The sequence below is a fragment of the Artemia sp. Qi Xiang Cuo genome, chromosome 13, assembly GCF_049724085.1.
Source record: "Artemia sp. Qi Xiang Cuo chromosome 13, ASM4972408v1, whole genome shotgun sequence".
Lineage (NCBI taxonomy): Eukaryota > Metazoa > Arthropoda > Branchiopoda > Anostraca > Artemiidae > Artemia > Artemia sp. Qi Xiang Cuo.
In genome coordinates this window covers 40,960,379-40,975,207 of record NC_142806.1, presented here as the reverse complement: position 1 = coordinate 40,975,207, position 14,829 = coordinate 40,960,379, and the positions used below count along the sequence as shown (strand labels likewise).

Sequence of the window (14,829 nt, the reverse complement as noted above, 5' to 3'; positions counted from 1 at the left end):
AAAGTGGTAAGCTTTAAGCTACAGAAACTAGCATTAGTTGTTCTCAGGCAACTGTAATCAACACTGTAAAAAAATTGTTTGAGTTTCAATAAAAATTGTTTGCCATGCTTATCAACAAAAAAATTGAAATTTCAGAAGCTGAAAATCATTGGAATTGAATTTTTAAGTTCTTATTCGAGTTCCCTGATCATTATTGAATTTTCAACTTTGCTGAACAATAAACTATTTGGGTTTCGTCTTGCACTATTGAATTTTCCAGTTGTTGAAGATCAAATACGTTTCATTTCCAGATCCTTACTAAATTCCCAATTAGTTGAAAAGCAAATACTTTGGATTTCAATAAGGATACTGAATTGCCTGTATAATCACAAAATTTGGTGACAAATCCCTAGTGGTGGCAATCTTGATTAACTTCCAAGTAATTTTACCCATAGGTTATACGGATGGTAATCAGAAATATCACGGGGTTTAGCATTTCCTCATCTACTCGGATTACATCTATCTCATCTCAGCTAGCTATAATAACAGCCAGGAACGGTCCTCAATAACCAAGATCTGACACAATCCAGAACCCATCATTTTCCTAATCAGAGATAGACGTTTCCACTCATCATCATGGTTTGTGGAAGCGTCGGTTTCCTAGAGAAACTAGAACAATCATGCTACAGAAATGATCCTTTGTAATGTTGGGCGCCGCCCAACATTATACAGGATCATTTCTGTAGCGGTATTCGATATTGGTTTTGATATATTGGGCCAAAGATCGATATCGAAACGCAAATATCGATATCGATATTTGGAAATTTCTGACTATTTCCAGATTTTTCTGCCATCTATCAATGAACATCTAGCAGAAAAGATCAATATAGGAAATTGTAGTTATGCATGGGCCATAAAAGGACCCATAAGATGGTATTTAAATGATAGTGAGACGTCTAACCTTATAATGCTATCGTAACCAAAAACTGGCAGGATACAGGATGCTAGAACTGGGACTGCAATTGTCCCAGTTAAAGGTAGGAACATTCTAGCGATAAGGAAAGTATTAAGGACCTACGGGCAGAACATTTCAAGAATGTGCTAAACCGTGACGAATTTACAGGAAAAGATATGGGAAAAATATGAAGAATTTTGTGACACTTTGGATGTGAGGGAAGATACATTTTGTGAGGAAGAATTAGCGATAGTGAGCTGTTAAAAAGATCAAAAATTTTTAAGAGCCCATGAGCTGATACCGCGGTAAATTAGCCTTTTAAATATGGTGGTTGTGAAGTTAGAAATAAATTACTGAAGACTGTGAATATGGTTTTTGAAGAAAAGGGAAAAACCTAGCCTTTTTAGAAAAACTTTAATTAAACTCCTCTGTAAAAAAAGGTGATAAGAATGCTTGTTGTAATCATTAAGGTATTAACTTGGTTTCAGTATGACGCAAATTACATAGTATGCTGATACTTTTTAGACTTAGAGATTCTGGTAGACAACGCTTTAGGAGAAGAACAGTGTGGCTTTAGAAAGGGGAAAGAATGCGCCGAACAAATTTTTACTCTTAGTTCAATATAAGGGAAAAGTGCCTGATTCATCAAACCTCTGTTGTATTTAGCTTTATAAATTATGGGAAAGCATTCGATTCAGCCGATGAAAAAGCTCTAGCGAAGGTCCCATCCTTGTATTGTTTACCATTTTACCACATTGAAGAGCTTAGTGCTGTGTACGAGAGTAACATTGATGAGTTTAAATATGGGGCACTTTATTCACTTACGGAGAGGTAGCTTCGTCTTAAGTAGCTTTTTTACAGAAGTATTTCATATTAGCTGATGTCATTTGTGACTGCTATGCAAGTGGGCCGACCATCAAAGTTCACGTTTATTGGAAGCAAACAAAAGGAAAGCAGTGTCCTACCATCAGTTTCACTTCTGCAACGAATCTTGCTCGGAAGAAAGAAAACTTTTTCTCCAACTCAGACAATAATTTAAATATCATAAAACTGAAGTTTCAGACCCTCATTTTCTCATACTATTTTTGTATTAAATCAGGAGTTAAACAGGATTGCGTTCTATCCATGTTTATATGGATCATTTTGATGGACTCTCTCCTAAGGAGCGCAGCAAAGGCAATGGGAGAATATGGAATCAATTAAGGAGGTAAAACTCTCAGGCTTAAAACTAAGGATGAGTGAAGGTGATTCTGGGTAACGAAAACTTCGATCAGATGGACAACTTTACTTACCTAGCTAGTATCTTTAGTAAGGAAGGTGGGAAAAATGAAGATGTTAAAAGTAGAATAGCCAAGGTCCAGGATGTTTTTCACAGTTGAAAAACGTTTGGAAGATTAAAATGTAACGTGTGCAACACAACTCTAGTATCCGCCTCTTCATGGGTACAACTCAAACGCTGTTCAAAGTCTGTATCAATAATTCCACTTCTGCTGAGCATCACTACTCTCATCCGGTCTTAAAAGCCTCCAGCGAGGTAGACAGTTAAACCTGCTTGAAGCACATGGACTAAGTTTTCGAATTCGTCAAATAAAAGTTCAATCAGTTTTGCCTTGGAATTTGATAGTGTCGAGTTTCAATCATCTAGCTTTGAGTGTTTACCTTGCAAATTTGTATGGAGATCCTCGCTGCTCGTGGCAACCACCACAGTCCTTCAAGCAGATCATATTGCCTTCTTTGTCACAATATCCAAATATTCCATCATATCTATCTGCAAGGACATGCAGTTCTTTAATGTCACCGTTAAATGACACAAAAGTAGAAAATGTTCGTTTTCCGTAGTTCTCAATGGTTTCCGATTCAGTTGGTGGGTGGCTTCTCAGGTACGCCATCAAGTATACCACCCTTGAGTGAGTCGACTCACTGCTAATCTCGACGTTAACGGGCCACTCATTCAAACTACTTTTTGCTTTCAAATACTCCAGAAGAGCTGACTTGGTTCTTGACCGAAGTACAACCTTCCCAGAAATTGCACTTCTCTAAAATATAGAAGGTGCATATGAGAGAAGCTCATGAGAAACAAATTCCTCAGATGGTGAAGTCCTGTGTCGCCAGCAATGTCAACACTCACCAATACCCTTTTGACAGTTTGAAGTTCAACATTGATGAGACTATTTACGGCACTCAAAATCCGGATTTTCTTTTTCTGGTTTTCCTGCTCATTATTCATGACCGTCACTTTGCTAAAACCAGCTTTATCCCCATCCAAGTAGCGCTCAAGCGCTCTGCTCAAGTAGCAGCAGCATGCTCCTCCATTGATTCTAGTCAGATTCTATCGCTTCGATAGAATTTTTCTATTGAGCTAAGTCACGGAGATCTACCGCCGGGACAGGCGCATTCGTGCTGGATATATGCCTATGGTTATCCAAGCTAAAAATTGGGTCACCCCGCGTCGTCGCTAATAGTTCAGAAACGAAAAGGGTTAGAGAATTTCTAGATCACTCAATTTGTACAACAATAAATTTTCTACAGAATCCATTAATAAAAAATGTGCATTATGTAGGCAAATTTCCAAGATGGATCAAGATTTTTCCAAAAACGCTATAAATTATGTTATCTTTTTTGTCTATTTTTAGGGATTAAAACGGAACGGCAAAAGATAAAACAATTTTGAAAAAAGAATATTGAGCATTATTCAATTTCCTTTGATTTGAGCTGTAGCTAAGCAATTTTGGTGCGGTTTTGAATTTTTATTCATTTTAAGGGAATTTTGTCGGTGGAGATCGATTTTTAGGGAATTTGAAGAAATGAGGATGTTGCACCCACTTGTCGACTATGTAACGTCGATTTTCGTATTCAGCATGGTCGATTACATCAGACTGCTTTCTCAAACCTTCTTCTGCTTGCTGATCACCCAAAAACTTAAATATCAAAATTTTTCTCGTGTGGCTCCCTGACTATATTCCTTTTCCTTTTATCCAGGCTATAAATGTTGATGTCACTCGCGTGCCTACCCAAACAAAAATAATGTCGCTTTGCCCTCCGGAGCAGCTGCATCTCGGTCCGGCTTTATCTAATGATAGGGACTTGAGATAGGAAATGGTCGTACTCATTGTACAGTGTTTTTGGCTATCCTAGTGTTAAACGAAAAGCAGGTCCGGGGAGTGTTGCCAGGTTTTTGGCATAACTTATAGCCCCAACAGGAGCAATCACTAGCCCAAAAGTAGCGAACGCTATTATGACCCTGTTATGGCGCTGTTATCGGTAAAACGAGGAAGAGATACAATCGGCATATCAGATAACCTACACATAAGTATAGGTCAAAAGCAAATAAGAGCTCTGTGAACGAATAAAAATAAATCCTCTACGTATGCTGTCGTAATGGATCATTTTGATGGACTCTCTCCTAAGGAGCGCAACAAAGGCAATGGGAGAATATGGAATCAATTAAGGAGGTAAAACTCTCAGGCTTAAAACTAAGGATAAGTGAAGGTGATTCTGGGTAACGAAAACTTCGATCAGATGGACAACTTTACTTGCCTAGCTAGTATCATTAGTAAGGAAGGTGGGAAAAATGAAGATGTTAAAAGTAGAATAGCCAAGGTCCAGGATGTTTTTCACAGTTGAAAAACGTTTGGAAGATTAAAATGTAAGTATACGAACCAAGATTAGAATACTGGGAGTGATGACAGTGGTCAATTATGTGTCTGAAGAGTGGGTGCTCTGAAAAACGGAGGATTTGTTTGATGTAGGAAAAAGAGATACAATAAGGAGGAATTTAACCAAGAAAATAATATAAAGAGAGACAATAAGAGTTCTTAGAAAAGGCGGATAGTACTATGGGCAGTTCAAATCCTCTTGTACTGGAATGTACAAGCCAGGATCAATTCTCCGTAATTTATCAATGAGCTTTTTAAGATAGACGTCGCATGACTTTTGTTGCACTATTCATGGCAAGGCTCAACCTAAACTTATGCATCGAAATTAAAACGTTAAGGCAAACTGGTGAATTTCTCAAATTGGTAACATAAAATGCATAAAACACATAATGGCACATCTACCCAAAACCCTCCTTGAAGGGGAAAAATCAGAGGATTTTTCCCCTTCAAGGAGGGTTTTGGGTAGATGTGCCCGGGGGATTTTTTGGGTGTGTATAAGCAGATTTTCTAAAAATTTTGGTGTAAAAAAAATTTGTCATTTTCCTGAGCTCAAACCGTAATTTTTCCTCCAGTAAAAGGTATAAGGTCCCTATCTGCAAAAATGTAGAATTTTGTATTTTTTGCCGGACCAATCAATGGCCATAAAATATTGGACAAGGATTCGTTCAAACGGATGTTAAAAATTTTTGCGCTCTTTTTAAGTGACCAAAAATATTGTTGGGAAACTAGCCTCCCTTTTTTCCCTAAAAAACACCCGATCAAAATTTTGAAAAAGAAATATTGTTTAGAATAGTTTAAAAGCCCAACAAGTATGCCTCTGAGGATATGACCCGCCAAAGGCCCCGGGGAAAAGGGAAAATAAAACTTGTCCGTTTATATATAGTATCTGTTATTGGGAAATATCTTATTCTTGGGGGGGGGGTGCGTCAAGAAGTTTCATTTGGGAAGATTTCTACGACGGGCGAGACGGATTTACTGGCATTATTTGAAAAACAATCAGAAATTAAATAAAAAACAATGTTTTTTAATTTAAATTAAGGAGCAACATTAAAATTTAAAACGAACAGAAATTACTACATATATGAGGAGAATTGTCCCCTCCTCTATTCCTCACTGTTTATGCTAAAATCTGACTTTTTGTCTCAATTCTTTAAGAATGTCTCCTGAAACACAAAGGCCGTTTGATTGGAATAAGAAGCTCTCTTAAATTCCTAAAGAACTTATTGTGTAAAAAGTGAGTGATTCAGGAGGAGGAGCCCCCTCATGCATGAAATAAATTCCATTCGTTTTTAGTTTTAATATTACTTCTTACTTTCAGTTGAAAAAAACTTATTTTTTATTTAGTAATACAAAACACAACAACAAACTTCCTATATGATCGAAATATCCAAACTGGAAATGCATATTTTTTTCCGTTTTACAATTTCAATGCTCCTTTCAAAAATGAATATGGTTACAAATGCTCTATTTGAAATATTGTAATTTTTTCTTATAGTACCACTTTTTTTTAGCTTTTGTTTCGGCAAACCTGCTGTCGTCTTTTTTTGTCTTTTTCTCTTGTCATCTTTGTCTCCAAAGTGCAAGAAAAAATTTAGTGCGCACGTAAACCCCCGGTGGTCATCAAAACGGGTACAGGCTTATATTTCTACTAGGAATGCATTTTATGCATTTTTTTTACACCAAAATTTTACACACAAATTTTTTTTACACCAAAATTTTTAGAAAATCTGCTTATACACACCCAAAAAATCCCCCGGGCACATCTACCCAAAACCCTCCTTGAAGGGGAAAAATCCTCTGATTTTTCCCCTTCAAGGAGGGTTTTGGGTAGATGTGCCATTATGTGTTTTATGCATTTTATGTTACCAATTTGAGAAATTCACCAGTTTGCCTTAACGTTTTAATTTCGATGCATAAGTTTAGGTTGAGCCTTGCCATGAATAGTGCAACAAAAGTCATGCGACGTCTATCTTAAAAAGCTCATTGATAAATTACGGAGAATTGATCCTGGCTTGTACATTCCAGTACAAGAGGATTTGAACTGCCCATAGTACTATCCGCCTTTTCTAAGAACTCTTATTGTCTCTCTTTATATTATTTTCTTGGTTAAATTCCTCCTTATTGTATCTCTTTTTCCTACATCAAACAAATCCTCCGTTTTTCAGAGCACCCACTCTTCAGACACATAATTGACCACTGTCATCACTCCCAGTATTCTAATCTTGGTTCGTATACTTACATTTTAATCTTCCAAACGTTTTTCAACTGTGAAAAACATCCTGGACCTTGGCTATTCTACTTTTAACATCTTCATTTTTCCCACCTTCCTTACTAATGATACTAGCTAGGCAAGTAAAGTTGTCCATCTGATCGAAGTTTTCGTTACCCAGAATCACCTTCACTTATCCTTAGTTTTAAGCCTGAGAGTTTTACCTCCTTAATTGATTCCATATTCTCCCATTGCCTTTGTTGCGCTCCTTAGGAGAGAGTCCATCAAAATGATCCATTACGACAGCATACGTAGAGGATTTATTTTTGTTCGTTCACAGAGCTCTTTTTTGCTTTTGACTTATACTTATGTGAAGGTTATCTGATATGCCGATTGTATCTCTTCCTCGTTTTACCCATAACAGCGCTATAACAGGGTTATAATAGCGTTCGCTACTTTTGGGCTAGTGATTGCTCCTGTTGGGGCTATAAGTTATGCCAAAAACCTGGCAACACTCCCCGGACCTGCTTTTCGTTTAACACTAGGATAGCCAAAAACACTGTACAATGAGTACGACCATTTCCTATCTCAAGTCCCTATCATTAGATAAAGCCGGACCGAGATGCAGCTGCTCCGGAGGGCAAAGCGACATTATTTTTGTTTGGGTAGGCACGCGAGTGACATCAACATTTATAGCCTGGATAAAAGGAAAAGGAATATAGTCAGGGAGCCACACGAGAAAAATGTTGATATTTAAGGTTTTGGGTGATCAGCAAGCAGCAGAAGGTTTGAGAAAACAGTCTGATGTAATCGACAATGCTGAATACGAAAATCGACGTTACATAGTCGACAAGTGGGTGCAACATCCTCATTTCTTCAAATTCCCTAAAAATCGATCTCCACCGACAAAAATTCCCTTAAAATGAATAAAAATTCAAAACCGCTCCAAAATTGCTTAGCTATAGCTCAAATCAAAGGAAATTGAATAATGCTCAATATTCTTTTTTCAAAATTGTTTTATCTTTTGCCGTTCCGTTTTAATCCCTAAAAATCGACAAATAAGATAACATAATTTATAGCGTTTTTGGAAAAATCTTGATCCATCTTGGATATTAGCCTACATAATGCGCATTTTTTATTAAGGGATTCCTTAGGGTATTTATTTTTCTATAAAATGGGTGATCTGGAACCTCTCTAACCTTTTTCAGCTTTTAAATATTAGCAAAGATGTGGAGTAACCCGATTTTTAGCTCGGGTAAGCATAGGCATCTATCCAACACGAATGCGCCTGTCTCGGCGGTAGATCTCCGTGACTTAGCTCAATAGAAAAACTCCATCGAAGCGATAGAATCTGGCTAGAATCAATGGAGGAGCATGCTGCTGCTACTTGAGCAGAGCGCTTGAGCGCTACTTGGATGGGGATAAAGCTGGTTTTAGCAAAGTGACGGTCATGAATAATGAGCAGGAAAACCAGAAAAAGAAAATCCGGATTTTGAGTGCCGTAAATAGTCTCATCAATGTTGAACTTCAAACTGTCAAAAGGGTATTGGTGAGTGTTGACATTGCTGGCGACACAGGACTTCACCATCTGAGGAATTTGTTTCTCATGAGCTTCTCTCATATGCACCTTCTATATTTTAGAGAAGTGCAATTTCTGGGAAGGTTGTACTTCGGTCAAGAACCAAGTCAGCTCTTCTGGAGTATTTGAAAGCAAAAAGTAGTTTGAATGAGTGGCCCGTTAACGTCGAGATTAGCAGTGAGTCGACTCACTCAAGGGTGGTATACTTGATGGCGTACCTGAGAAGCCACCCACCAACTGAATCGGAAACCATTGAGAGCTACGGAAAACGAACATTTTCTACTCTTGTGTCTTTTAACGGTGACATTAAAGAACTGCATGTCCTTGCAGATAGATATGATGGAATATTTGGATATTGTGACAAAGAAGGCAATATGATCTGCTTGAAGGACTGTGGTGGTTGCCACGAGCAGCGAGGATCTCCATACAAATTTGCAAGGTAAACACTCAAAGCTAGATGATTGAAACTCGACACTATCAAATTCCAAGGCAAAACTGATTGAACTTTTATTTGACGAATTCGAAAACTTAGTCCATGTGCTTCAAGCAGGTTTAACTGTCTACCTCGCTGGAGGCTTTTAAGACCGGATGAGAGTAGTGATGCTCAGCAGAAGTGGAAGTATTGATACAAACATTTAACAGCATTTGCTTTTTACCCACGAAGAGGCGGATACTAGAGTTGTGTTGAACATGTTGGACTGTTTGAAGAGGGGTGGCGATATTGTGTATGTTGATGCAAATGACACAGATATTGCTGTCCTTTTGTTCTATCATTATGAGCTATTCCTTGGATACCACCCAAATTGTCAAAAGAGGTAAGTTTTTGTGTGATTCCGTGAATATTCAGTGCCTATACACCAACTTTGCAGGAATTTGCCAAACCATATATTTTTATCAATCTGCCTTCTTCATACGCTTTCGGGCTGTGATACAGTTGGTTTTATGTTCTCTAAAGGAAAAAGATTGGTGGCTAAGGCTGTCGAGAAATGGGGACTGCAGGAACAGATTGCTTTGCTTGTGAAAGAGATAGAGAGGTCAAAGATCGATCCTTCTGTTCAAGAAAATTTTCTTTGTATTTGCAAAAGTCATCGTCGCCGCATAGGGTAAAGATCCACACCTCTTTACCTCTCTTGATGACTTGCGAGTACATTTATACCCTCGAGGGCGGGAGCTTAAATTTTTGCCGCCATCTGACGCTGCCTTTGAGTGCCATGCTAAGTGTGTTTACCTCTAGTTGGACATTTTTGTACAAGCGAACCGACCAAAGCCACAGTTTCTAGATCCCCTTCAGTTTGGCTGGACATTTCAGGATGGTGAGGTTAGGCCAGTTGTGTCCACCCTTAAGGCATTCCCAGATGGGTGTAGCCCCTGAGTACTGCTCGTGCAAGGGCTGTACAAAAAATTGTCCATGTGCGGGAAATGGACCTTGTGATTAGACCCTGAAGCCCCGCAAAAAATCGGCAGCGCGCCGCCTAAAAAAAAACGGTGGCGCGCCGCCGACCTTGCATCAGCGCGCTGACGCCGCCGCTGATTCTATCGGTGGCGGCGTCACTAATACGCCGCCGTTTTTTTCTCTTTTTTTCGGTTATCGATATTGACCTCCGGGCTTCAACCGTCATCCCGGCTAATCTGTTTCTTAAAAATAAATACTGTCATCTTGGGCTCGCCACGTATATCGGTTCATAGGAAGGAGAAGAAGAAATTTTTCTTGAAACAAAAATTCTACCTTCCACTTTAAAATTCTGTTAATTTTTCTTTCTGATTTTTCGGATGAAAAGAGGTAGGTAAAAGAGTATTAGGCAATTCAGGATGTTGTCATAGGCAGCGCAATCGTGCTGCCTAAGTAAAGAACGATGTTGGCACAATGTATTATTTATTTTTTGTTTTCCATACCAGGGCAATTCGAATCGAAGGAGTTGTGGTAGAAACTTCGAAGATGGCGCATTCGATTGGAAATTGGAATAGCTAGTGCCCTTTTTAATACTCGAACGTGATTGGAAGACAGCTAACACTCCTTCCATGCCCACCGTTTTCCCAAACACATCCAATCAAAATTTTAAGATAGCCATTTTGTTCAGAGTAACTTATTTCCAAAGAGAAAATATATTTTTTGAGGAGGTTACTCCCCCACAACCCTTAGGGCAAGGGTTTCGTAGTTATGCCCTGGAGGTATATAAGAACGATGTTGGCACAATGTATTATTTTTTCCTTTAGACCAGGGCACTTCATATCGAAGAAGTTGTCGTAGAAACTTAGAAAAGGGCTCATTCAATTAGAGATTGGAGTGGCTTGTGCCCTTTTTAATCGTCAAAAATGATTGGAAGATAGTTAACACCCCTTCCACGCCCACCATTTCTCATAACACAACCAGTAAAAATTGTGGGATAGCCACTTTTTTGAACTCAGCAGAAAGTTCTAGAAATTAGATCTTAGACGATAACAGCCACCCTCACAGCCCTTAGGGTAAGGGTTGTAAGTTATGCCCTTGGGGCATATGCGGTGTTTATAGAAAGCGTTGTCGTAGAAACTCAAAAAGGGATCATTAGTTTGGAAATCGAAAAACCTAATGCCCTTTTTAATAATCGAAAGTGATTGGAAGGCTTGATATTTTTATAGTAGAGATCGATGTGGGTATAATGTATCATTTTTTTGTTGTTGTTGTTGTTTGGACCAGGGCACTTCGTATCGAAGGAGTTGTCGCAGGAACATCGAAAAGGGCTCACTCGATTGACAATTAGAAAGGTCTGATGCCTTTTCAATAGTCCAAAGTGATTGGAGGGTAACTAATCTCCCTCCCACGCCCACCCTCCATTTGCATTTATGTTTAAAAAGTAAATGTTGTCTTAAAATTAAATCAAAATGCACTGTGTTTTTGCTAATTCCCAATAAGGCATCTCAGCAGTGTCTCAAGAACGACTGAGGGTATTATTTTCAAACTTTCAGGGCTTCTTCTGCTTTTAAAATTTGACCAAATCAAAATAGCGTAAGTGTATCCAAGCTATCAAAGAAATTAAACAAATTTTTTTGCGAATGTTATCAAGTTTTCCATTTCAGGTCAACTAGAGGAGGTATGGAACTAAATTAAGCACTACTTTTTGTGTCCAGATTTTTAAAAGGGTCTATGTTGTTAAATTTTGCTGAAAATTGTTTTCCAGCATACAAATAGCAGGACAAACTATAAATTCTTAAGAAAACGAAAAGATTTAAAGTATGATTTTCTTTTTCCCTGAAAGACTATGTCAATATAAAACGAACAGAAATTAATTAAAAAAACTGTTTCCAAAAAATAAGTTTTTTCAGAGAAAAGTAAAGAACTCCATTAAACCAAAAATGAGCAAAATTAAAGTCAAATAATCTACCAAGCGTGAAACTACCACAAATGAGCATCGATAAATAAATGAAACCTAAAACGAACAGAAATTACAATAAATAACAGAGTCAAACTCAAAACGAGCAGAAATTAACATAAGTCGGGCTCAAAACCCCTATGCCTTCCCAAGGCCAGAACATAATTTGTACTTTACTGACAAAAATACAAATGAATATGCATTGTCAGTTTAACATACATATACTAATATTTAGTAATCAAAATGTTAATATTATTTGATTTTTCAAAGTTATAAAAGTAAAAACATTTATATTTTTTCAGTAAAGTGAAAATTATGTTTTGGCTTTGGTAAGGCATAGGGGTTTTGAGCCCAACCAAAGTTAATTTCTGCTCGTTTTGAGTTTGACTCAGTTATTTATTGTTATTTTTGTTAGTTTTGGGTTTCATTTATGTATCGATGCTGATTTCCGGTAGTTTCCCGCTTGGTAAATTATCTAGAGCTAGTATAGAAATACATCTATAGAAATGAATTACATTTTTTGGCACAGTTAGGAGAGCAAAATGAAGTTGAATTATCCTTAAACTTTTACTTGAAACGTTATGTATTGACCCATTCTTTCAGAAAAGAATTTCGGAGGGTTATTCCGTGTTGATCAGAAAAGAGGACAAAGGTGCAGTTTGGGTCCTCCTGTAGTTTAGGGTGCGCGAGCCCATGGTCAAAGGTGCAGGTTTGCTCTTTCTTACAAAACAACTTATTTCAGCAGATACAAAGAAGACTCCCATTTGCAGCAGTCTGAGGCAACATAAGAGACTATGGTAGTATCAGATCTTGCGTGTGGCCGCTTATGCTCGTCAACTTCTGGCTGTACCGGCCACATGTGCCCCAGCTAAACGGCTTTTTAGCACGACAGGACTGATAGTGACTGACAAAAGATCAATGGCTCCAGGCAGAGTGAACAAACTGACTTTTGTTACAGCAATTGTAACTGAAGGGATGTAACCACTGATTTAAAATTGCTGGTGTTGTTAAGCCATGGTATCTGGTTTGTATGCAGTGTTTTTCGATGTTGTTATTTGTTGTTTTGCTTTTTTTCACTTCTTTTTAGCATGTATTTGATGATCAGGAGATTTTTTAACCTCAAACTTTGAAATTTATACACACATTAGCCCAAATCATTAACAAGCAGGAAATGACTAAACACGGGATTTTATAGGAACAATGCGATGTTAAACAAAAACACAACATAGGTTTCCCTGGGTCTAGTGACTTAAAATGAGAATTCTACTTGGTCTGATTGACGATGAACATAAACACTTTCCGCACAGCCCAAAAAATTCCTGTTTTGTCATATTGTTCTTGTATGTTTTTAGCCAACCATTTAAAAATGCTTACTAAAATCGAGGTTGAACGTGCTTGGTGAAGTAAAATTTTTATTATTATTTTTAATCAGAAAAATCGGCGCGCCGCCAAAAAAAATTTCGACGCGCCTGGCGGCGCGCCGCCGCCGATACTGAATCACACATTCGCTACCATCATTTTGGCGTGGCGCGGCTTCGGGGACTACTTGTGATTTACTTTGTGGCTGTGGTGGTAAATGTTTGAATGCTTCTTCTATGCTCTATAATTAATTCTTCTAGTTCTATAATTGTTAGTTTCTTCTATCTATAATTCAGACTCAGATGGAAAAATTTTATATGCTGAGCTAGTATATTTTAAAATTTCCTTGTCGAAGAAAAAGAAGAGCATTCGAGTCCTTTTTTTTGTTCATATTATTAGTAATTTCACTTAGGCATTAGCTTCAAGGTCATGTACGTAAATATTTCATTTGCGGGAAATAGACCATGCGACTTACTTTTTGGGTGTGGGGGAAATGTATGAATGTTTCTTCTAGCTATAATTCGGACTCAGATGGATAAGTTTCATATGCTGAGCTATTATCTTATAAAGTTTTTTTGCAAATAATTGCATTACACGAAATAGTTAGCAGTTGCTATCAGAAGGGCAAACCATTTTTTTTGCTCATATTACTAGTAATTTCACTTAGGGATGAAAAGATCTATCTTAAAGATCAAAGATTGGCTAGTATCTTGCCTTAGACCTTGCGACTTACGTTGTGGCTGTGAGTGGGGGGGGGGATGTATGAATGCTTCATCTGGCTATAATTCGGAGATGGAGAAATTTGGTATACAGAGCTATTCTTCTAAATTTTGTTTGTTAATAAGTGCATTACACGAAATAGTTAGCAGTTGTTATCAGAAGAGCATGCCAGTCTTTTTTGTTCATGTTATTAGTAATTTCACTTAGGCATGAAGATATTTATCTTCAAGGTCATGTGCGTAAATTCCTGAGTTCATGCATGTACTAATGAGTATACTGTGCAGTTTCAAAGTATAACTCCGTTGCTCGCCAAATGCTTGAATATTAGAGCGTTTTTTTTGACGACTGAAAACAATAAAATTGCAAGTTTCAAGGTCATCAGCGATGAGCCCAACTGTATAGCGATGGCACCCATAATCAGCGGCATTAATTACCATAGGATGCGCGATCATTGTTGAAAGTTTTTGCGAAGCATATTTTTTAACAGCAAAAAAAAACATGATTTTTTCGAATTTCGAAGACTAGCACTCCCCCCCCCCGGCCGAGTATACAACGCCCATATTCGTAATCAGCGCTATCGATCACCCCATATTCCGTTGTAAAACCTTCTGCTGCTCACTGATCAACCCTCCTGTCAACATTTTTGGTGAGTGGCTCCCTGACTAATAATACGAATCGACCGTCTAGGAAATAAGGAATAATACGAAAGGTAAAATCGGTTTGAGAATAGAAAGAAAAACGAATTTATAAGGATTATCAAGGTAAAAATAAGTTTTATTTGAACAGTGCTATAACGTGGACATTAGATTAGGAAATTTGGCGCTTCGCATTGATACTTCAGTTCCTATTTTTTCTCAAAGGGAAACTATGCGGTCAGCATGAATGCAGACTATAAGCTAAATTAAATTTAGTCACTTTCTTTTATCACATGATAATTGGGATTGGTTTGATTTTTGTCTGTAGTACTGAGGAGCTCGTTAAGGATATGATCAACTACTAGTTTAAAAAATTATTGTCTCTGTTCA

General features: G+C 37.8%; 1 non-coding gene across 1 annotated transcript; it reads right to left on the bottom strand.

Moving 5' to 3' along the window:
• Nucleotides 1–482: 482 nt before the first annotated feature.
• LOC148945284 (small nucleolar RNA U3) lies at nucleotides 483–688 on the bottom strand. The gene has a single exon (XR_016142789.1). It is a non-coding gene; the product is annotated as a small nucleolar RNA U3 (small nucleolar RNA).
• Between the last annotated feature and the right edge of the window lie 14,141 nt (nucleotides 689–14,829).